This window comes from Cebus imitator, unplaced genomic scaffold, assembly GCF_001604975.1.
Source record: "Cebus imitator isolate Cc_AM_T3 unplaced genomic scaffold, Cebus_imitator-1.0 Scaffold30, whole genome shotgun sequence".
NCBI lineage: Eukaryota > Metazoa > Chordata > Mammalia > Primates > Cebidae > Cebus > Cebus imitator.
This window is the reverse complement of record NW_016107345.1, coordinates 8,379,208-8,405,463: the sequence shown is the minus strand read 5'-3', so window position 1 is coordinate 8,405,463 and position 26,256 is coordinate 8,379,208. Positions and strand designations below refer to the sequence as shown.

The window sequence follows — 26,256 nt, the reverse complement described above, 5'->3', positions numbered from 1 at the left end:
CTTTAATAACCTAAATTTGAATCCTGTTTCTATCATTTATTAGCTTTATATCTCCAGTTAAAGTGATTAACTAGTTTCAATTTCCTGACTTGAAACAAAATAGGGATAATAAAATTTACCTAAAAGAGGATTTGTGAAGATTACATTGGAAAACACATGGAATAGCTGGCACAATATCTGCCATAGATTATGAGCTCAATATCACTCTGTTTGTTCACATTCCTTTGAATTTATAAAATGATATCTCTTTTTAAACTTTGCTGTTATAATAGAAAATCTGAAGGAAAGTTTTTCCCAAATCGGTGGCTCTAATTTTTAAATTATCTTGGTCGATTAGAATGCTCTGGGCCTTTTCAAAACTGTACTCTGGTGTTAATATTTTTATAAGAACAACTGACATTTTACAATTTAACTGTAAATTATTTACTAATGAGAAATACAATAAAAAAATGTTTTCTACAGGGTAAAATAAGAACTTCCAGAATGTTTCACAGAACATTATCAGCGTCATATTGGCTGCCCAGCCACTTATACGTGCCCCTCCTGCAGTGACAGTATTACTATAAGCAGTTTTCATGGTTGGAAAGGTAGCCTCACAAATATAAAACAAAATGGAAAAAGAGACAAGTAGAAGAGAGAACCAAATGAAGAAGCAAACACTAGGCAGGAACCAGAATAGAACCCAGAGAGGAAGACGAGGAAGTAAGCTACGGCATTAAAGAGAAATAATAACCAAGGAAGGAAGGGTAATCAACATCATCAACAGAGTTCAAGGAGAAATAAGACTAAAGATAGCAACAGTAGGTTATTGCTGACCCATATGAATATAATTTTTATATAGTGATTTAAGCCCATCTACAGGAATTAAAGGAAGAGTGGATGTTCAGAAAGATACTAATACTCTACCAAAATAACTATGGCTGAGATCCACAGGGACTTCCATGTTCCCAAGCTCAATGGATATTTTTTACTTTACTTGAATTTTCAAGTAAATTTGATTTGGCACTGTTGACCACTTTTTCCTTAGAAAATTATCTTCCCTTGGCTTGATTTAGAATACAGTTTTATTTTCCTCTTTGACTATTGATAAGTTTCTATTGCAGACTTATTCTCCCATATTTGCCCTCACTGTATAATTAGTCTAAGCTTGGTCTTAGGCCTTATTCTCATATCATTTTTTAATATCTTACCATGAAATCTTATCCATGTCTACAGTTTAATTGATTAATCCCAAATAAATCCCAAATGTTTGTTTCAATCCCAGGCTTTATCTTTTAGTGTCAGGTCCATAAACTCAGCCACCTACTTGGCAGCTCTAACTACCTATCTCCAAAGTGCTTCTAACTCATGACATCTTCCAGAATCCTTCCTCCAAAATACTTAGAGTACCAATTTCAAAAACAGATACACCTTCTATGCAGTTTCCTGAGCCTCAATCCATCACTAAGTCCTGTCACTTTTAGTTTATAAATATTTCTCAGACCACTCTTCCTGCCACCAAATTCATTCTCTATACTATGGGAAGGATGATTTGTTCAAAACTCAAAACACATCATACAACTACTTCCACTCTCAACACCTCCTCGTTCTTAATTTAATTGCCTTAATTATTCTAAGAATTTTGTCTATTGCCTATCCATCAATAATCCCAAAGGAGACTAGGACAATAGTTATTCAGGGTATTGAGTCAAGTGAAAGGTATAACTATATATAGAGTAGAGCTATACATGCCTAAATATAGAAGAAACAAAAGCCAGTTGAGAGAAACAGTTGAAAGGATCTTTAAATTAAAGGTAGTAATGGAAGAATCAAGATCTCAGTAGCAGGAGTTAGTAGATACAGCATAATTGTGCAAAAGAGAAAAGATATAACTTCTAGTAAACCAATTGAAAAGTAAAAAGTAGTTAAATTTAAACATGAATATTTATTCTTCATAATTGCTTTTAGTTAAATTATATATTAAATGTGACCAATTATAGTTATATGTTCAAAAGATATTAAAACTCACTATTATATAAAATACAGGTAAATATTTGTTTTTTTATTATTGGGCATCAGTTTAAAATGTTGTATCATGCTTTGAAAATCTATTTAAGTACAAACAATTATTCATTCTATGTTCTAAAATGTCTAATTTTAATTTTTAATAATGACACAAAGTCGCCAAGTACACTTTGCTACAAAATAAATTTACTTTTAGTTTGCTAGAAGATTTTCTGTGAGTTTTAGAATGAGTAAAATACCATTGGACAATTCTTCTTAGTTGATTAGACCAAAAACAGCTCTACCCTAAAAAACAATGTGCCACTATTGAAGGCTTTCAAAACAAGTTGCTGCTGGCTCTTAGGGCAATTCCAGTTATTAGCAGATGTATGCTCTTGTAGGTATGTAAGCACCTCTTCATATCACTTTATCACTGATAAAAGTGTCACTGTGTAAACTACTTTCTGGGAGGAAGCCAAGCACTTTTAGAAGCTGAATAACTCTTTGGGCAACTAGAGTTCTATTCATTTCACTGAAACGGTGAATAGTGCATGAACTGGAATAATCTGATTCAATAAGTATTAAATAATTCATTCTCTGTATAATTTTACCTGTGGTGTGACTATAAAGTATGGAGGTTGGTTTTATCTGCACATTTGAACATAAAATTTCCCATAACTGCTATTTGTATAGACAGTCTTGACATAGTATATGTTTACTCTAACAATGATTCCAGCAATTCCAAAATCTTGGGAATCATCTTTTGGAATGAACTTCAAAATAAGGCTATTGGTCAAACAAGAAATTCTCCAGACATTTTAATCGTAAACCCCTTTGTCTAGACTAAAATGTGATTTCCTGGTTTCTCTGCTATTCTTGTTTGTTTGTTTCTTATTAAAATTGGGTAACCTACAGTTGTTCAAAAAAATTACTTGCATGTGTCAACTATTTATCATAACAAAAGATTACTCTAAATTAGAAGCTACATAAATGTTTTGAGGTTTAGCAGCCTCATTTGAATACATTTATAGATATCAGGCAGGATGACATTATGAACACAGGCATTTAACTTGTTGTTGCTCACTTCACCACCAATATAATTAATAGACTCTAAGCGTTAAATCAGCACAAGTTTTTGAGACTGGCGAAGTAATTTTGATAAAACTTTCATGAATTCAGTACTAATAGAATCATATTAAATGAAGTTACCATAAAATGGCAATGTCTCCAGGGAGAAAAATAGGCTACATACAAATAAAGAAATTTTAAGCCTAGGGCATGTCTTTCATCATTCTGAATGAAAGAAATTAACAGAGATTGCCTTCTATCTTTTGAGAAGAAATTTTTGTTACCCCCAAAATCTCTAGCAAGCTAAGTTGTTAGTAAAACCCATGTACACATTGCTAAGTATGCAGGGTCTGAGAGAGTATGCATCTTCCTGAAGATATATTAACTCAACAGTGACCTGGCTGCCTGTGATGAACCTTGGCTAGAAGAGATAAATGGTGAGTATTAAAGCTTACTCGATAATTTTTAAATTCAGTTCTTATTACATTAACATATTAGTTTATTTCAATTCTAATAATGGTCTCATGTCAATTTAAAAAATCTGAAAATGTGATTTTGAAAAGGAAAAAGGAAAGTTTCTCTGAGATAGATTTTAAATTTTTATAATCCTAAATAATTAATATTTTGTCACATAGGTAACAAAATAGGTTAATAAAGTAAATTAAGTAAATAAATTTACCCAATTACATATAAAAATTTAATATTTGATGAACAGGACATTTGTATTTTTGAAATAGTAAGTTATTTATTGAATGTTACTGGCAACACTAGGTAGCTATTTGCAAAAATGGTAGAACTTGTTTCACATAAATACTTGATGAATTAAAGATTGATATCCAAAAGGGATTCTAAATATGTACCAGAAGAAAATGTAGCTGAGTGTAACAGGGATATATAAAAATGTTTTCTAAACTTATATATACTAAGAATGAAAGCATAAACTAACAAATTTAACCTCATTTTTTTTTCTAGTTGTGTAGCTCACCATAAGGACTTTTTCTTACACTTATCCATAAGCAGCAGGAATAATGAAGGACTAAAACTCCAAAGCTGTAGAATATGGATGCACCCATAGTTGACATACTCCAAAGTACACATAAACTGTCCAGAACCCTAATAAAAGAGCTTCATGGGAAGAAGAAGAGAAGAAAAGCAGCAGAGAAAGCACTTGGCAAGAGGGCTCAGTCACAGCAGATTTTAGAAGCACTACCAAATGTACCCTTCGAAAGATGAGAGGAACAACCAAAGGTGAAATATCTATATAGTTTCTTGAACAGCAGGAGCAAGAACAGAGGTGAACTGCTAGCAGCAGGAATCCTGGACTGGTTTGTTTTCTAGAAACAGAGAAAGTGGGGTTATATGAAGAATCACAGAGACATAGAATTTGGGGCAACCAAGAAAAATTTAGATTTGCAGTATAAAAATCAAGTAGCTGGAATACTACTAAAATACCTTTCTGACCAAAGGAAACTCTTGCAAATAACTGGTCCAGGAAAATTCAACTAATTTAACATTGGACTTAAAAAAAAATCAGCAGCAGAGCTTGGATTTTAAAATCACCATAAAAATAAAATAATATAAATAAGTTGCATAAATTTCTAATAGATGAAGGATATTCTTCAGAAAATGTTGCAACTGAGCTTTGAAAAATGTAAGAAATAATTGTCCAATTTTATTTTTGTAATGAAGGAAGACCTCAAAGAAGAAATGCAAAAATTGAGGGACAAAATGGAAATAAATGAAACAAATAAAATATGATCTGCTAGAACTCTCAAAAGAAAAAAAGAAAAATAATGAACTCATAAAGAAAATTTTTTAAATATAGAAAAATAAAAGAAAATGAAAATTGTTTTTAAAATTGAAGTAATAGAGGAATTTTACGAAGCAACAAAAATTGAGGAACAATTAAAGAGGAGCTAAAAAGAAAAAAAAATAGTAGTAAAAGAGAAGCAAAGGGATTTAACCTGTACATAAAGATTGAAAATAATAAATAATGGAACAGATCTTTAAATATATATATTTTGAAAAACTTTCCTGAAATAAAAAAGACCTGAATTAACAGCAAAATGTCAAAAAATTTGATTTTTAACATTGGAAATAGTTATGAAAGCATCCAATTTTTTTTAAATTAAATGTTTATATGATTATAAAATTATTTTTTAAAACCTAAAATATAAACAATGGCCCATAAACAAAATAATTCAGATGTAACTCCACCAAAGATTTTAATCATTAATATTTGATGTGTCTGTTTAATTTTTCTATACCTAAGCATCTAATATGATATATTATAAAATATAATATGTAATAAAATAATATTTGACATATAGTTTAAGAGAACTATACTTAAATATGGGCTAATAAATAAACATAACTATATTTTGTCATGTATTTAGATATTTTTGACAATAAAAGTTTATGTTGAAAAAATACATTCATGCTCATAGCAGAAAAAATTACATAGAACAAAATTATGTAGAATGAAGAGTTCATCATCTTCCCATCTTAAGGTCTTTTCTTGGTAAATCTTCCAGAGGCTCTACATCTTAACACAAATAAGAATGTACTGTAAACAAGGTTTTGGACTTCTTTTTCATTAATAATGCACCTTTTTAGAGATCCTTCAACATCAATAACATAGATCTCATTGCTTTTGATGACCATATAGGGTCTCATTGAAAGGATGTACTACAATTTATCTAAATAGACTGTATGCTTGTTTTCAATCTTTAGCTTTGCCAACTGTGTTGCAGTGGACACTTGTATACACTTGTATACAGATGTCAAATATGTGTTAGTATATCTAAAAGATAAACATCAGAAGTGCAATTGTGAGGTGAAAATATTAATGCATTTAAATGTTTTACAGCTATTTTCCCATAGATCTCCATATATGTTACCATTTTCCATACCCAGAAAGATAGAATGTAACTATATTCTTTCACCCTCACCACACTATATACTAACAGTTAAAAAAAAAATCCACCAATGATACGTGAATGAGTGGTACTGCATTGTTCTTGTAACTGGAATTTAAACATCATGATTAAGATTGAGAATCCTTACTGTCCACTTGCATTACTTTGAAAATTACCTGTTGAGAACTGATCTCATTTTGCTGTTGGGCATTTGTTGTTTTCTTATTGATATAAAATAGCTCTTTACATAGCAATTAAAATAATCTTTTGCATGTCATATGTGTTGCAATTAGTTTTTCCCAGATTGCCATACTTTTCTTAATGTTCCTATTTCTGCAGGCAAAAGTTTTATATTTTAATGTACTGAAAATTACTTGGTGACATAATTAGAAAGTTTTTCCCACACTATAATTTTATTTTTACTTTTTATGATTTTCTCTGTATTTAAACAACGTTTGTTAAATTAATTCATAGCATCCCATTGTATCAACGCACATAATTTGTTTTGCTTATTCTGCATTACTGGTTATTTAATTTGAATCTTTTTTTTAAATTGTAGGCAGTGTTATTTTTTTAAAATCTACATATTTTACATACATTATTTTAGGCATGTCTGTTTCCTTATGGTGCATTGTTTTGTACTGCAATTGTAGGTCAAAGAGCATTCTCGTCTTTACACTTTATATTTCTAGCCCTGACAAATGGCCCTTTATGAACATAATAATTTACATGCCTACAAGCAGTATATGAGATATATTACTTCTTGACCCTATTACCAATGCTGAGTGTTGTTAGTTTTAAATATATTTTCAATTGTAAATATTATGCTCACACTTACCTCAGAACCAATATTAATTACATTATGTATTCCCAGTCTTTTGTATTTTTTTCTTTCAACGTCATTTCCAGAACTTTCTCTAAAATTGTTTTGTTTTTCTGTGCCACTCAGAGAAAGGATTGACTGTAAGGAGAAAAGTGACCTTTTGGTGAATGATAGACAAATTGCATAAAGAGAAACTCATGTTGCTACTCCTAGAAAGAGGAAGATCACCGTTTTGAGCAAATTACCTAGAACTTCCCTTCTTCAACCTAACAGTCTCATTTTTTTCCAGTAACATAACAACATTGTCTCAATTGCATTATGACTACTTCTGCAGCCCATTTAAACTTTTGTGGTTTTCTGTTCTCACTTGTCTGGGGAAAAGATGGACTATTTCTGCTAGGGTGAATGAAGCACAGACTTCATGTCATTTCCTTCCATATCTATATCATTATGGGTGGCGGCAAGAGGAGAGCAATTCAGCCTTTCTCCACTGAAACCCCTCTATCACATTGTGTGCAAAGCTCCAGGCAGACAGGCTGGATACTTGCATGTTCTCCAAAGACTGCAGTCATAAAACTGCTCCTGCAAGATCAGGCCCTTGCTAATTACAATACAAACATTAACTTTTTCATTCATGGTAAATTTTCATTCATTTCTTAAGGCTAATACTAATTGCAACTTAAAAATATAATGCTAAATAGGGCAAGCAATCTGGGAACCCAAATGGTATATTCCCCTCCTGATACACATTCTCTCATTAGACACATGAACAGAGGAGGGAAAAAAAAAATCTCTCCAAAGAGCTGGCACTGCAAATTATTTTTTTTATAAATTATATTTGTTCTGGGGTTATTGAATATACTATTTTTTTATTTATAAAATGAGAGTTTGGGGATAATCGACTTGGTAAGCAGTCTCAATGGAGAATTTAAAATGAGGGAAAACATGGTGAAGAGGAAATAATAAGGGTAGTGAAGTACTAGATCTTGAAAAGTAATCTGGGATAAACCAAAGGGACATTTAATAAACATGATCTTTGTTAAATTTGCTTTGGATCTAGCTAGCAAAAATTCCAGAAATATTTTGCTAGTTAAGAAAATAACTGCTTTCCTGAAATGATTTCCCTGTCTGGTCTGTTACTTTTCTTCTACCTGCAATTATCATATAAAAATGTTAGCTAAAATAAAATAAATTTATCTTAATTGGATAAAAAGAAGGATGTACTTTTATTTCTTTATTTATTAATTTGGCAAGAATTTGTTGACATGTCCATCTATATAAGCAGTCATTTCCTTGTTAGGAAAATCAGAATTCTCACTTGCCTGTATTATTAACCCCAGGGATTTCTTGCCACAGGATTTGTTTATATTATAATTCAAAATTGAATTTTGGGCTTCTCCTTCCTAGAAATGTTTTTCTGTCATTAACAGAAGTCACATTAGCAGTGCATTTTTATTATAGAATGGGCTAAGTTTGAAGGGATTAGATAGAGTAGTATAGGTGTTAAATTCTGGCTTGGGTTCAAGTAAATGTTAACTAAATTGAGATGGTAAGCATGTGTTCTGTCCTTAACCCAAGGCTCAGTAGCATATGCTACTGTGTATGTGTGGCACCCAGATGTGGGACTTTGTCTTTTCTGGTTAACCAGTGTATTCAGATTTTGAGGACAGTATTTGGAGGCTGAGAGAACCCACAGTTTTCACATATGCAGAGGTGGGTTCCCTTAGCACTTATACCCACCCAGGGTAACCTCAGCCCTCAGGACTTGATTCAAAATATTTCTTTCCATTCAGTATCTAGTCACTTTCAGGTTTTCCACAGCTGGAGAAAACCCTATTATGTGCTCAGTCTGATGATTACTCAGGGCTCAGATACAGAGATACTGATGTGGCAGGTCTTAAAGGGCCTTGTGCTCTACGTTGTCAGGTTTCTTTTACCAGTAATTAAAAATATATGCATCAACAGAAAGAAGAGGGAAATAGAAACAATAGTACTCACTCTTACTGTTAATATGGACCTTACAAGAATTGAAAACATAATCAAATCACTGCTTTTATCATATAATAAAATATACATCATTATTAAACCTACTGAGAAGTAAGTTGCTTGTCAAATTATAGGTTCTGAAATATGACCAAATGCAGCAGAAGCCCATAAAGACAAGCACTTATTTGATGCCTAGGATTGCAGAATGTCAAGTAAATTAAAGGAAAATAGACCTCAGAAGAATAAATATGTCAGTTAAAACATGAATGTTCTTTTGCAATCAGTCAATTTCTAGTCTAGCCTATCAATGCTACCTTTTCCACTAGTCCTAATTTTGGTTGCAGGAACTTCCACTGGAGTGCTACCTGTTTTTTGGATTTCATGCAATATTACTTCCTTTTTTATTGCTGCTTCCAGCTATTGCTATCAAATGAAAATACATGAACAGCAGCAGTGAAACAAACTTCTCAGGAAGAAGACAGCAGACGAGACCTTCTTTTTGTGTTCCAGGGAAGAGGCACTTATCCCTGCAGCATCAGCATTCCTCTGGAAGAATACCATACACTCTCTAAATACATGTGAGGATTGTGGTAAAGTAGACCATATTTGTAGCAAAATATAGGTACCCTAAATCTAATAAGGGATTCACATCAACAACAAAACAAACCTTCATGGGAGAACTTTACTCGAAAAACCATTCCATAAGGCATTGGACTTAGATTTACAAGTGTGTTCTTCCAAATTCTTCAAGAAACAGATGTTTCCATCTAGTTAAACTATTTGAGAGGTTATTCTGCGAATTAAAACGTCACATCAAAGCTAAACTGATAAAATATAAGGAGTTCAAAAACACTCTGGCACAATCTTACGTATGAATTCTCGTAAAAAAAATAAATAAAATATTAATGAGTGTAAAGGCATTTATAGTAAAGTGAATCACACAATAAAAACACTATTGGAGCTAATATTTTGTAACATTTCTAAAGGATCACACTCATGACATTATTTATGAAAATAAAGAGTAGAAATATTAAGAATGAAGAGCAATAGTTTTTATTGACCGATAATTGTATTTTCTGTATAGAAAAACAAAGTTAATCTACTAAAATACTATTATTCAACTTTTGACCAAATACTAAAGAAATAATTTGAATTCATAAATGTATTAAAGTACTATTGCTTCAATGTAATTAAGCTGTTTACTTAAAATATGCAAGTCGTTCAATATTGACATTTATGATGTTTTCAATATATTATCTTGAAAAATGCACAAAAATCCTTTATTAAGTGTTTTAGACTAGATTTTTTGAATAGAATTTTATTTCTTAGAGCAGTTTTAGTTTTACCACAAAATTAAGCAGAAGGTAGAAAGATTACCCGTGTATCTCCTGCCTCCCAATCCCACACAAACACCCATTTTCAACATTTCCCACCCATTTTCAACATACCACCAGAGGTGTACATTTGTTGCAGTTGACGAACCTACAATGACACAATCATTATCACCCAAAATCCATAGTTTACATAGGATTCACTCTTGGTGATGTACACTCTATATGTGTTTAGACAAAATTATAATAACATGTATCCACCATTATGGTATCATACAGAGTAGTATTATTGCCCTAAAAATCCTCTGTGATGCCTATTCATCGCTCTCTCCCCTAAGCCTAGGCAATCACTGATATTTCTACTATTCCCATAGTTTTACCTTTTCCAGAATGTCATGTAGTTTTAATTATACACTATGGAGGTTTTTCAGATTGGCTCTTTTCACTTAGCACTATGCATTTAAGTTTTCTCTATTTCTTTTCATGGCTCGATAACTCATATTTTTAGCAGTGAATATTGTTTCATTGTCTAGATATACTGCAGTTTATTTACCTACCTACTGAAGGACATCTTGTGGCTTCTAAGTTTGGGCAATTATGAATAAATCTGCTATAAGCATCTGTGTGCAAGTTTTTGTGTGGACATAAATTTTCAGTCCTTTGGGGTAAATAGTAAACAGTGCAATTGCTGGATTGTATTATAAGAATGTTTAGTTTGGTAGGAAACTGCCAAACTATCTTCCAAAGTGGCAATACTATTTTGCATTCTCACCAGCAGTGAATGACAGTTCTCCTTTGTGTTGCTGTGCATGCTCTCAGCATTTGGTGGTGTTAGCGTTCTGGATATCGGCCATTTTAATAGAGGTGTAGTGATATCTCCTTGTTCTTATAATTTGTATTTCCATGATGACAGAAAATGTGGAGCATTTCTTTGTATTCTCTTTGCCATCTGTGTATTTTTTCAGGTGAGGCATTCGTTAAGGTCTCTGGTTAATTTTTTTTAATTGGCTTGTTTGTTTTTTTATTGTTGAATTTGCATATTTTGAATAACAATGCTTTATCAGATATGTCTTTCACAAATATTTTCTTTTGCTGTTGGGGTTTCCTTTTTCTTTCTTAGCAGTGCTTTTCACAGAGTAGACATTTTAAATTTTAATGAAGCCTAGCTTACCAGTGCTTCATTTCATGGATTGTGCCTTGGGTTTTGTCTGAACAGTAATCACTAAACCCAAGGTTATCTAGATTTCTCTTGTTATTTTCTAGGAATTTTATAATCTTATATTTTACATTCAGGTCTATGGTCCATTTTGAGCTAATTTTTATGAAGGGTATAAATTCTGTGTCCAGATTTTTTTTTCATTATAAATATCCAGTTGTTGAAGTACAATTTGTTGGAAAGGCTATGTTTTTTAACTGTATTACTTTTACCCCATTATGAACGATCAGTTGACTATACTTATGCAGATTTATTTCTGGGCTCTCTCCTCTGTTCCATCAATCTGTTTGCCTATTCTTTCACCGATACCACACTGTATTTATTACTGTGGATCTACAGTATGTCTTGAAGTTGTATAGTGTAAGTCCTAGGTCTTTGTTCTTTGTCAATAATGTATTAGTGATCCTGGATCATTTACGCCTTCAATATTCAAAAAAATAACTTGCTAGGATTTTGATTGGGATTGCAAGTAAGAAAGAACTGGCATCTTGACAATATTGAGCTGTCCTATCCATAAATGTAGAAAATCTTTCCATTTATTTAACTCTACTTTGGTTTTTCTTCATCAGTTTTGTAGTTTTGCTTATACAGATTATGTACATATTTTGTTACATTTATAGCTAAGTATTTTATCTTTTGGATGCTAACGCAAATAATGTTACATATTTTTTATTTCAAATTCCATTTGTTCATTCCTGTTATGGAGAAAAGTGATTGACTTTTGTATATGAATCTTGTAAACTATAATCTTATGATAATTGCTTATTAGTTCTAGGAGGTCTGTTTTGTTTTGTCAATTCTTTGGATTTTCTATATATGTGATGATGTCATCTGGGAAAAAAGACAGTTTTATTTCTTCTTTCCTGAGCTGTATACTTTTTTTCTCTTCTCTTACTGCATTAGCTAAGACTTTCAGTGTGATGTTAAAAAAAGCATTGGTCAGAAGAGACATCTTTGCCTTATTCTTTATTTTAGTGGGAAAGCTTCAAGTTTCTCACTACTAAGTACAATGCCATATGTGGGTTTTTGCAGATATTCTGTGCCAAGTTGAGGATGTTCTCTTCTATTTCTATCTTACTGATATGGACTATGATTTTTTAAATCAGCCACATACATAAAACAAACCTGAAAAAGTACTACATATAAAGGTTTAAAAATTTTTTGAAAGATATTCTGAAAAAGACGGAAAAAAGAGGCTAAAATGTCAATGTTAAAATTATTCAAAATAGATCATACAAAAACATTCGATAGACATGAAGTATGTGTAATGTGATAAAGATTCATCCTATCAAAAACATGCAATTATCCCTAATCTTTATGTAAACAAAGTACTTTATTAAACTTCTTAAATACTTTACTAAGCATCAACTATATGTTAATATCTACTAAAAACATATAAACTTCAACTGGTAATAGAATAAAGTAAAAAATTAACACATTGTCATCATAACACAACACCTAAATTCATTTTACTAACAATTGCCAGATAAATAAGACCATATGAGAACATTGAAAACTGGAATGCAAATAATCAGCTTCATGTAATATAGAGTTTACATTATCTCCAACTACAAATAAAACCTTGAATTTCAATAAACATAATTCATACAGACCACATTATTTAACTACAATGAAATTAACAGTAAAAGTATAATAATAAAATGAAATGTCTCTAATTAGAGTGATAATAGAATAACATGGCCTTGTAACTATGACATATGATAAATAATTGAAAGAATTATGACTGTTGAGAAGACCTAAAGGTCATATTGTGACAGTTTAAAAAATATATTCCTACTGTATAGTTATTACTATCCAAAGGAAGACTATGTGTGGAAGGAAATACAGACAATAAGTAGTAAGTAAACTTTAACCAGTTTTGCCCAATGTTGCTATTGGGGAAAACTGGTTATAGTGTACACAGGATTTCTCTGTCTCTCCACATTATAATTACATGTAAATGTACAATTATCTGAAAATTTAGAAGGTTTTAAAAAGAACTATCCAATGTCTAACTGCAAAAACCAAGATATTTTCTCTATGCCATGATATTTTCTCATAGAAAAAGTACTAGGGGTAGATTTGAATTAATAAAAGTGTTATCTTTGGACTGTTAATGGCTAAAACACAGAATATTTGTACTGAAATAAGTTCTAACACCAATAGAGTCCAAACAATGTGTCTTAGCACTGGTGCTTTTGGACTTCCAAATTTGCTGAACTAGCTATATTCAGAAAGTTCAGGATAGGAGAAATAAAGCAAAAAAATAAAATTACTGAAAATGGCATTAATTTATCCTTAGTTTCCCCTATAGTGATGGTTGTGTTGGTAGAGGTCAAAAGGTGTTGCAATTCAGTGTTAACTGTTCATTTTCAGGTCTTTCTAATTTTGTAGCAATAAAATCATGATTGACAGAATTGATGTGGTATAGTATAAAACACTGGAAAGATACATTTAAGGCTTTTGCAATCTTGGGGAAAACAAACCACTTAATTTCTCATTGTTTTACTTTTACTTATTAATCTATAAAAGATCAGAAATACTAATGTTTGCCTACAAATTACAGAATATCTACATAGTTCCAAAAATCAAAGAGCAAAAAAAAAAATGAAAGAACTAGAAAGGAAGAAACTGAACACTCATTATTCTCAGATGATACAGTTTTTTGCATTTTTAAAAATTCAAAATAAGCTACACATAAATGGTTTTAATTAATTAAAAAACTTAGCAATATTACTGGAAACCATACATACAAATGACATACATATAATAGCAACAAATAGAAACTATTGAAATGAGATAGTTCCCTTGACTCCTTCACAGGACTTGCAAAGGGGCTGGCTCATTTGCTCAGCCCTCAGCTCTCAACTCCTCACAGGAAGGGGAGCACAGAGGTGAATGAGAGGAGAGGCTGAGACAAGTGCTTCTGGATGCTGACAGAAGCAGAGCTCTGTATGGCCCTGTGGCAGCATCTGGGGGGTACCTGTGACCCCTGGGGCACCACAGGGCATATGTTACTATGTGTTCTTTTAGCATTGCCACCAACTGACAGGTTAAGTATTTAACAGCTTAGTGAGGGTAGGGTGGCAGTCTTTTGCACCTGCCCTCTTGGTCCTTGAGTGCTTGTCCAGCATCCAGTAAGAATCAGGCTGCATGAATGAATTGAAGGGTGGTGAATATGGAGGATTTTATTGAGTGGTGGAAGTGGCTCTCAGCAGGATGGGGAGATGAAAAGGGGATAGAGTGTGAAGGTGGTCTTCCCCTGAAGTTTGGCCATCAAGCTTTCCCTCCAAAGTCAAGCTATTGCTCTATGATGCCTGGCTGCTGCTTCTCTTCTCTCCTTTGCCACTCTGCTCCACTACTCAGCTCCTGTCACTCTGCTGCCCATCTTCCAGCAGAGCCTGGGTTTTTATGGGTACAGGTTGAGACGACAGACTGGCCAAAAAGCAGCATTTGAACCAGTAAACTGGAATGCATGTTCTCATTTTGGGCTGTGGTCCAAGGCTTAACAGTGTGGCCCTCTCCAGGAACCACCTTCTACCCACTATTTCTCTGCCTCCTGTCCATATCACTATTTTTAAAAAGGCTTTTTCCACAATTTTCAGTGACATAGAACACAAGAAAAATTTACCAAAAATTTACCAAATAAAGCTCAGTGGATGGGATCAGTAGCAGAATGAAGGACACATAGGAAAAAAATAGTGACTGAAACATGTAAAAAAAAAAATAGAAATTATCCAATCAGCAAATGAGATAAATCATCTAAGCTTCATCTCAAGAACCTAGAAACATTACAGTAAAATACACCAAATCAAGCAAAATCAAAGGAATGATAAATAGTAGACTCAATGAAATTGAAGACAGAAAAACAATAATACATTTCAGTAAATCAAAGCTTTTTTTAAAATTATAAAATTCAAAAACTTCTGGCAAAACTGACAAAAAGGAGAGGGAAGACAAAAATTGCTAATATCAGGAATGGAACATACATAAATTTTACAGCTTAGACTAATGGACAACTTCCTCCAAAAAATACAAACTGCCACAAGTACCCCATGTGTTTGCATTTTTATCTATTTTCTGCAAACTTACTAAACTCACTTATAAGACTCAGAAATTTCTTGTAGACTCCTTAAAGGTTGTTCCACGTAAAGAAGCATGTCATATGAAAATTGGGACTGTTTTATGTTTTCCTTTTCCATCAGTAGGTTTTCTTCTTCTTCTTCTTCTTCTTCTTCTTCTTCTTCTTCTTCTTCTTCTTCTTCTTCTTCTTCTCCTTCTCCTTCTCCTTCTCCTTCTCCTTCTCCTTCTCCTTCTCCTTCTCCTTCTCCTTCTCCTTCTCCTTCTCCTTCTCCTTCTCCTTCTTCTCTTCTTCTTTCTTCTTCTTTCTTCTTCTTCTTCTTGTTGAGATGGAATCTCATGCTTTTTCCCAGGCTGGAGTGCAGTGACACAATCTCGGCTCACTGCAACCTCCGCTTCCCAGGTTCAGAGATTCTCCCGCCTCAGGCTCTTGAGCAGCTGGGACTACAGGCACGTGCCACCATGCTCAGCTAATTTTTTGTATTTTCCGTAGAGATGGGGTTTCACAGTGTTAGACAGTATGGTTCTGAGTGTGGTGACTCATGCCTGTAATTCTAGCACTTTGGGAGGCCGAGGCAGGCGGATCATGAGGCCAGGCAACCAGTAGGTTTATAACTTCCTTTCTGTGTGCTAATACATACATATTATACTATGTACAATTTCCAATACAGTGTTTGGTGGGAGCAGACATCATTGACTAATTCTTGATTGGTGGGGAGGAATTCAATCTTTCACCATCAAGTAAAATGTTAGCTGGAGGGTAGTTTTGGTAGATTTTCTTTATCAGCTTGAATAAGTTCCCATTATTCTTGTTTTTCTGAGAGTTTTTATCAAGAATGGGTGTTGGTATTATATCAAATGCTCTTTCTATATTAATTGATATAATTATGTGAATATTCATCTTTTAATAGGTAGATTATACTGCTCATTATTATTATTATTTAAATAATGAACTAGTCTAAATTCCCTGGCATAAACATCCCTGGAATAAACCTCACTTGATCATGGCACGTATTCTTTACATACATTGTTGAATTCTATTTGCTAATATTCTGTTAAAATTTTTGTGCCTGTGGTATTGAGATATTGATCTGTAGTTTTCATTTTGCACTTGTTTTGTTATCAGAGTAACATTAGCTTCATAAAATTATTTGAGAAATGTTTCCTCCTCTTTTATATTCTGGAAGAGATAGTGTAGAATCAGTTCTTTAACATTTGGTAGATTTCTTCAGTGAAACAATATGGGCCTGGAGATTTTCTTTATTTGAGGGGTCTAAAATAATGAATTCAATTTCCTTAAAAGAAGCTCCTCATGGAGCTAGTAATCTTATTTATTTTATACGGGATATTTCTGCACAATTAGCAGAGTGGCTAAAATAAAGAAATAGTGACAACACAAGATGCTAATGAAGGTGCAGAAAAACTGGATCACTGAATTTCTGGACAGACTGTAAAATCATTCAGTCACTTTAAAGAACAATATGGCATTTTAAAAAAAAATTGAGCACAGTGAAATATGTAACTGCATTTCTGTAATTCAGTAATTGCATTTCTGGGCATTTATCCCAGACAGAGAAAAAAACATATTTACACAAATACTTCTAATGAATATTTGTAGCCCCAAAACGGAAGAAGCCCAGTTGTCCTTCAATAGGTAAATGGCTAAACAAACTGCAGTGCATCTCTATCATGGAATATTAATCAGCAATGTAAAGGAACAGACTGTAAAGAAACACATTAATGTGAATGAATCTCTGGAGAATTATTCTGAGCAGAAAAAGCTAATCTTAGAAGATCACATGATCACATTACATCATTCCATTTACATAAAATTCTTGATATGACAAAACTATAAAAATAGAGAATGTCTAAAGGTTTAAGGAAGGGGTGGGAATATGAAGAAAGTTGGTTTGTCTCTAATGGGCAACAGGAGGAACCCTGGTGGTGAGGAAAATGTTTTCTGTTTTGACTGTATCAATGCCACTATCTTGACTGTAATGTTATGCTACAGTTTTGCAAGATGTTACCTATGAGGCAACCTGGGTAAAAAGTACAAAAAAACTCTCTGTATGATTTCCTACACTGAATGCCAATCTACAGTTACCTCAAAAGAAACGTTTGATTAAAAATATTGGAGACTTCCAAACAGTGGATGGAGCAAATGCAAAGCAAATACTAAGATGGTGGAACTAATGCTAAATTATTAATGATTACATTTGATATATAATATTCCATTTAAAAAACAAAGACTATGAAGCTGGATAAAGTAAAAAGCAAAGTTAATTTATATACTACTTACAATAGACATCTTTAAATAGAAAATAACCCATGATTTTTGAAAAGAAATAGGGTGGTTAAAAAGCTATACCATGAAGCACTAACTAAAAGAAAATTGGTTTAGTTTCCTTTTATTAGGCAAAGTAAATTTTAAGGCAAGACATATTAGATCTAGAGATAGACATTTTATATGATAAAAGTGTTAATCTACTGAGAAGATAGAACAATTCCTGATATGTGTGTACCTACTAACACAATCTCAAAATATGAAACCAAAACCTGACAGTTTTAATTGGAGAAATTGATAAATCCATAATTGCTGGATATTTCAGCACATCGCTCTCAGTATGTGGCAGAATTGTTAGTGGGGAAAATATATAAATTGCAAACTATGTGCATAAACAGTCCTATTTTTTCTTTACATACATATAAGAAGCCATATTATACATTAAAAAGGGCAGAGGAAAATAAAAGCAGTCAGGGAGGAATTAACTTTCTCTCTGTATCTTCCAAATTGCTGAAATGTTCTGGTAACATGTTTAACTTTCATCAAAATTTACTTAATGCTTTTGGAATTTCAACAATTTATAGTACAAATGATAAAAGAAAAAAAACAGCAATGGAAACACTCATTCAGTTTTTTTCATTCTTACTCACATCCTCCTAATGTTTGTTTGCATCATGCCTTTGTCCAATTTGACAATATGCCAACTGAGTCAGGACCATGTCTAATTCTGTAATTAGAGGGCTGTGCATACTATTATTGCTGCCTAGCAAATGTTGCGATAAAAGTGATAAGATGGGTAGGGTTTCCACATCTGTAAAACAGATACAAGGGGATGTTGTGGATATGGCTTCTTTATACTGTTTAGCTTTAATCTGCTATTGGATTAATAGCTTACTAGACTGGACACGCAATGAAAATGATTTTTCTGAATTATGTACAAATCTAGTAAGAAGCTGAATTTGTCAAGAATCCATCACTGGTGGATTACAAAAGTGTAAAATAGTTGGGATGGAAAAATTATGCAAGAAGAAACTCATCTGTAGATATGAAGCCCAAACATTTCCCAAGCAAAGATGGATGTTATGTGTATCATTACAAAGTTTTCTTTCTTTGTTTTTCTTACTGTTGTGTCCTCGGCTCTTTGAATAGGGCCTGTAATATAATACATGCTGACAATGGGTTCAACTGTGTCCCTGAAAAACATACGTTGAACATATTCCAGTAAGTGTGAGACCTTATTTGAAAATAAAGTTTTTGCAGTTGTATCCAAGTTCAGATGAGATGTATTATGGTGGGCCTTGAACCCTAAGATGATGAGGTCTTCATCAGAAAAGAAGACAGAAACACACAGAAGGAATATCATGTGACAACAGTGACAGAAATTGAAGAGATGCAGCTCGAAGCCAAGGAACGCCAGGGAGTGACGGCCATCACTACAAATAGGAATAGGTAAGAAAGGATTCTATCCATGGTTCAAGGGATAAAAATCCCTTCTGATCCTTTCACACTTCTAGTCCCCAGAACTGAGAGAATAAATTTCTCTTATTTTAAGCTCCCCAGTTTGTGGTACAATAGTCCCTTGGTATCTGTGGGGGTTGGTTCCAGGACACACCATTGGTACTAAAATCTAAAGATACTTAAGTCCTTCATATAAAATGGTGTATGTAGTATTTGCATACAACCTATACACATCATACCACATACTTTAAATCATCTCTTAAATTACTTTTAGTACCCAATACAATGTAAATGCTATGTGAGCAGTTATTACACTGTATTGTTTGGAGAATAGTGACAAGGAATATTTTCATGTTAAGTCTTCACTTAAAATTTACTAGAATAGTGTTATAAATAGACATAGAATAAATTTACTGTGGATGAAATGAATGGATCTAAGAAAACATGCTATCTCATTTATTTGTGTCTTGGGGAATTTTCCTTTTCCTATAATACTTCAGTAAATAACCTCAAATTATTTGTATTCAGATTCATAAATAACCTCATGGATACATATTTTGTAATGGAGACATAAAAATCTGAAGAGCAAAATAAAATAATTCTGAGGAGTATTTGTGTGTGTGTGTGTGCCCATTTAAAGGCAGTATCATTAAAATGTTCTTGAGTATTATTCATTTACCAAGCACTATGAGATAGTCTTTTCACATAAGGCAGCTCATTTTGGGGAAAGTATAAAGCCTTTCCCCAAAATTGTTATAAAAGACAGCACCTGCGTCCAAGATTAGGTGTTCTCAGCCCTAATCTGAGTCTTTCATTTTATTACTTAAATACAGTTTTTCATTAATTCAAAAATGTATTAATATCTCATTAAATAAATATTGATTAGCCCTTATAAGTATGTGTATTTTTCTTTAAATCATATTGTAAACATTTTTCGAGTCTTCTCCAATTCATTTTGAAAAGAGTTAAATTATTTAAAAATTAGATAAACTGCCAAATCAATCTTCATTGGAAGATAGTGTTAGAAGCAATGTAGTGATACAAAGAAGAAATAGATGCAGATCAAACCTGAAACAAAAACTTGATGGAAACAATAACTACAACACAAATAATTATAATCTAATGTAGATGTTGATATGCCACTGGTAAATTACTATAGGAATGCTGAGCTGAAATAACAACAATTCGTCTATGGTGACATCTTGCTTTGTTCTAGGCACTAAGCTAATCCACTGAATAGTCACTATCGGTTTATATGGCAGGTAATTATATTGTTTCCATGGCACAGATAAGGCAACTTAGAGAAATAAAGCAACTTGCCCAATAAAACATTTCTAATAAAGGTAGAGTTAGAATTTGAACCCAGGTCTGCCTGACTACAGCATTCATGCTTTAATCCACATCTTTACCGCTCCTTTTTGGATGACACCTTCTCTGATTTCCCTGATTTTAGGATATGATTTTCATGCACTCTGATATTTTTATACATGGGTACAAATTGAAACTTGTAAATTAGTAGATAATGCAGGTGGAACACCCTGAAATCTAAAATGATCTGCAATCTGAAACTTTTTGAATGCACCATGACGCTGCAAGTGGATTATGCTGTACATGACCTCATGCAACAAGTCACAGTCAAAAACAGTCAAAACGTTGATTCATGCATACAATTACTCAAAACGTTATATAACATTAACTTAAGGTTATATATCTAAGATGCACATGAAACATAAATGAATTTTATGTTTAGACTTGGATACCATTCTAAAGATTTCTCATTATGTATATGCAAATATTGCAAAATCAAAGGAAAAAAATCCCCAAATCCAAAACACTTTTGATCCCAAGCATTTAGGATGGGGGATACTCAAACTGTGCTTCGTATATAATTTTGTTACTTAGATTCCAAGTGTATGGTGATTGTAATGAATCTTTTTCAAAATTTGGAATGATTTCTTTCTACAAAAAGATCTTAATGTATTTGAAAAACTGCCTTATTTCTTCTACGATGCAATAAATAAATAATTTCACCACAAATTTATTCTCACATTGTTATTGGACCTGAGATTTTCCTTAAGAAGACTGACCTTAAGTATTTATACAGTCCTCAAACCCCTTTTGATGAAATATCCCTTAGGTCACATTTTCTACAGTTGCCCACTTTTTGATGGGGTTGTTTTTTTGCTGTTGTAAATTTGTTTAAGTTCTTTGTAGATTCTGGATATTAGCCCTTTGTCAGACGGGTAGATTGCAAATATTTTTTCCCATTCTGTTGGCTGCCTGTTCACTCAAATGATTGTTTCTTTTTCTGTGCAGAAGCTCTTTCATTAGATCCCATTTGTCTATTTTGCCTTTTGTTGCCATTGTTTTTGGTGTTTTAGTACTAAAGTCCTTGCCTATGCCTATGTTCTGAATGACATTACCTAGGTGTTCTTCTAAGGTTTTTGTGGTGTTAGTTCTTATGTTTATATCTTTAATCCATCTAGAGTTAATTTTTGTGTAAGGTGTAAGGAACGGGTCCAGTTTCAGCTTTCTGCACATGGCTAGCCAGTTTTCCCAACACCATTTATTAAACAGGGAATCCTTTTCCCATTCCTTGTTTTTGTGAGGTTTGTCAAAGATCAGATGGTTGTAGATGTGTGGCATTACTTCTGAGGTCTCCGTTCTGTTCCACTGGTCTATATCTCTGTTTTGGTGCCAGTATCATGTTGTTTCAATTACTGTAACCTTGTAGAATAGTCTGAAGTCAGGCAGTGTGAGGCCTCTAGCTTTGTAATTTTTGTTCAGGATTGTCTTGGCTATTTGGGTTCTTTTTTGTTCCATATGAAGTTTAAGGTGGTTTTTTTCAGTTCTGTGAAGAAGGTCAATGGTAGCTTGATGGGGAGAACATTGAATGTATAAATTACTTCGGGCGGTGTGGCCATTTTCACGATATTGATACTTCCTAGCCATGAGCATGCAATGTTTTTCTATATGTTTATATCCTCTTTTATTTCCTTGAGCAATGGTTTGTAGTTCTTGAAGAGGTCCTTCAGATTCTTTGTTAGTTGTATTCCTAGGTATTTTGTTCTCTTTGTAGCAATTGTGAATGGGAGTTTGCTCATGAATTGGTTCTCAGTGTGTCTGTTATTGGTGTATAGGAATGCTTGTGATTTTTGCACAGTGATTTTGTATCCTGAGAGTTTGCTGAAATTGCTTATCACCTTAAGGAGATTTTTGGCTGAGGCAATATGAGACAATTTTGGGTCTTCTAAATATACAATCATGTATATTTAGAGACAATCGTGTATATTAGAGACAAAATGAGACAATTTTGGGTCTTCTAAATATACAGTCTTGTCTGCAAATAGAGACAATTTGACTTCCTCCTTTCCTAATTGAATATCTTTTTTCTTTTTCTTGCCTGATTGCTCTGGCTAGAACTTCAATACTATGTTTAATAGGAATGGTGAGAGAGGGCACCCTTGTCTAGTGCCAGTTTTCAATGGGAATGCTTCCAGTTTTTGCCCATTCAGTATGATATTGACTGTCAGTTTATCATAAATAGCTTTTATTATTTTGAGATACATTCCATTGATATCTAGTTTATTGAGAGTTTTTAGCTTAAAGGTCTGGTGAATTTTGTTGAAGGCCTGTTCTGCATCTATTGGGATAATCATGTCTTTTTTGTCTTTGGTTCTGTTTATGTGATGGATTAATTTTATAGATTTGCATATGTTGAACCAGACTACAAGGTTGTTTTCTAGCAGCATCACTCATCAGATCATCATCTATCTATTATCTATCTATCTATATCTGCTTTGGAATTTCTCATTGAAATCCTTAATTTTTATATACAACAAAGGTCCTTGAGGTTACTTTATATTCTTAGAGTATTTTAAATGTCATCATAAATATTATTGGTAGCATAAGAAAATAAGCAATTGTAAATAGTTCAAAATTTTTAAAGAAACACATTTCCATTATAAAACAAACATGTGTGTTACAACTGGATATAACTGAAAGGCTGTCAAGTTTATTGCAACCTCTTATATGTCTGAAGATTGGAAAATTGTCAGATGTATTATTATGTGAAAATTGTCAGATGTGTTATTATGTATTATTATGTAATACATGCTGTATGAATAAAAGCTAAAACCTACAGAGAAACTATTACTTTCGTAGTAACAGATATCATGCATGAAAGCAAATGAGCATTAATTAGGATTTAATTTGCAGTTGAATGCTATAAAACTTAGTGAATTTCTCCAAAACATGGGATGTATAATTAAATTTATCCAAAAGATTAGTGAGTAAATCCTAATTTTTTTGACCAAAAATTAATTTACATTTAAACTGGTAGAAACTTGCTTGTCTACTATGTTAACCATTTGCAAAAGTTAGTTGAATATGTGTGCCAAAATTTTCTGGTATGTCATCATGACTCTAAAATATCTGGCACTGCCATAAAATATACAATACACATTTTTTTAAAAAATAAAAAAGCTAGTTTTAGGACTTCAGATGGTTACTTTTAAAGCCATTTATTGCTGAAACTTGTGTGGGATTTATAAACACCGAGTCACTAAATCTCCTAATAGTTCTCAACTCTTGAAAAGTTTTCTTTAAATTCAGCTAGAGATAATCAAAATTATCTAACAAAAGTAACTTTGCAAATTTGGCAGACATTTCTATGATACTAAAAATGCATTTTTGGAATGAATAAATACTCACAGATACCATATTAAAACTTCCCAAGTTCCTAATATAATGAAGACTAAAAAAGTAATTTTACTGACACAATAATTTAGACTTAATCCCCTTCTGTGGAAATAGACTTTAAATGTAGATGTATGAGACAATTGTATTGCCTCTTAAAAATTTTCTGAAGTCTTTCAATGGCTGAAAAAATTTCTAAGTAGGGCAAATTGTTAGACCTTTTTTAACCATTCCAGCATTTTAGTATGTATGGGAGGGAAGAACACCTAAAGAGTCTCAGGAGATATGGCTCTTGAGGGATGGAGCACAGATTGGGTTTGGTAGATTGAGCCTCCTGGACAACACATGCCATGCTGGGAAGACAGATATGGAGGACTGACAGCAAAGACACTGGGCGCTGGAAGGTGACAGCCAATGGACAAAATCAAAACAAACAAACAAACAAACAAACAAAAACACTCTGTATGAGGAAGGGAGCCTTGTGTACCACAAACTCTATTTGCATAATTGTTATCAGATATCTCATCTTATTTCTTTCATACTTTTAGCCAACAAAGAGCTGCTACTATCTGTGATTATACTTTTCTGTAAAGCTTTATACCACCTGTAGGAGACATGCACTAATCAATAAGCTTTCTTTAATAATATTTTTACAATTTTAAAAAATCTTGTTTGAGTTGAAGTAATCAGAGATTCTAAATGAAGAATTAAATAACAAGAGAAGCCTGGAATTTCGGCTCTCAGTTCAGTCTTGTGAAATAGCCCAACACCAAAGCCAGTTTCAGGTGCAGCCAACATCTCCCTCTTTAGTAAATAAAGCTACAGCCTAATCTCCTGTGTTGATATGCAACCAGTGAGATTTTGCCAGCTGACTGTGAGAACTCCCTTGTATCAAAGCCTGATGCCATGATAAGGTTTTTTTCCAAACAGAATGGAGAGAAAGCAACTATAAATCAAGGTGTTCTTTGTGAATTCAGTTCAAGATCTCCTTTTCTGGTGAGAAAATGGGGATGTTTAATATCTAATGGAGGTTATAATGGTAACTGTACCAGATGTTGACTAACAGAAATTGTGGGTATATTGTGTGTGGGAAAAAAAATGCTAAAATTTTACTTCTCAAATTTGTAAAAACAGAAACAAACAAAAAACTACTCTAAATCAAAACCAATAAAAAAAGACTCCAGCAAGAATAATTATTGTAAGTAACAATGAAAATACTTACTTTAAAGTTTAAATTGTATTGTTTGTTAAGAACTATTGAGATAAATGTATCTATCATGTGTCTGCACAGAAATATAAACAGGTCAGCATGATTTGAAGGCCCTTCAAAGCATAAAATGCAAAATAATTCTTTTCTCTATCTCCTTATAACTCACAATTCTTACCAGACTTAAAGAGAATTGAACTTGAGTAATAGCTCCATTAGAGCTCTTTTTCGGGAGCCAGTTCCTGTGGTCTCTCTGGGTCCAGCTGCTGATGACTCACAGAGGAAGTGATAGAGATTAGGGTGTATGGGGGGAAAAATCAGAACAGCACAGAAATAAAGCAAATCAACCAACCATTACCTTTGTGCCAAACAGAACAATGGTTTAACTACTGTGGTTCAGAATGATCCTTCTGATTCTACTCATTTATGCTATTCCCATTGGAAGGACCACCAGGAAACCTGTGAACCACTATGGAACACACACCAGAATCTATGGCACATCTCAATTAATATTCCCTCCTGACTCAACTAGAACAATGAAGAACATCAAGCAGTTTAATCTCCGGCAATAATTCCTTTTGTTAGGTTGAGAGGTTTTCCCCTTGAATTAGGTTCAAGATCGGATTTTCAAAATTAGTTAGTTACTCTATGTATTGTAAAGCAGAGAGCCCAGATTTTATAAACACATGCATACGTCTAGGTAGAACATAATGAAGTCTGTGTGTTAGTTTGGGCTTTGCTACTATCAGCAATTTTAACTTTCTCTGAAATAAAATTAGTATTTTATTAGCAAACAATTGTAACTAAGCTGTACAGCTGTAATTTACAACTTTCCTTAAAGTGTTGGGAATGTAAATAGATCCTTTATATCACCAGAAAATTAAATTTGATCAGGAAGATTTTAAAAGACTCCATTGCAGATTCTTAGCTTTGTTACTGATGAACTGAAATATTTCGTAAGTTAAAAAACCTGCATGTTCTCAAATTTATATTACACATATTATATCCTTTATGTTTTCAATGTTTATAAGATATATATATAATTTATTTCTCTCTATATATAAAGAAAATGAGCATGCAGTTTGTCATACACACACACATATGTGTGTATGTGTGTGTGTATGACAAACCACATGCACATATATATGTATAGAGAGAGAGTGTACGAGACAATTATATATCTATATACAATATATAGATATAA

At 32.8% G+C, this 26,256-nt stretch overlaps 1 long non-coding RNA gene across 1 annotated transcript; it reads left to right on the top strand.

Annotated features, from left to right (window-relative positions):
* The first annotated feature begins 3,039 nt into the window (after positions 1–3,039).
* On the top strand, positions 3,040–7,612 carry LOC119470417. Its single transcript, XR_005199321.1, has 3 exons — positions 3,040–3,488; positions 4,024–4,299; positions 6,919–7,612. It is a non-coding gene; the product is annotated as an uncharacterized LOC119470417 (long non-coding RNA).
* Positions 7,613–26,256: the final 18,644 nt, after the last annotated feature.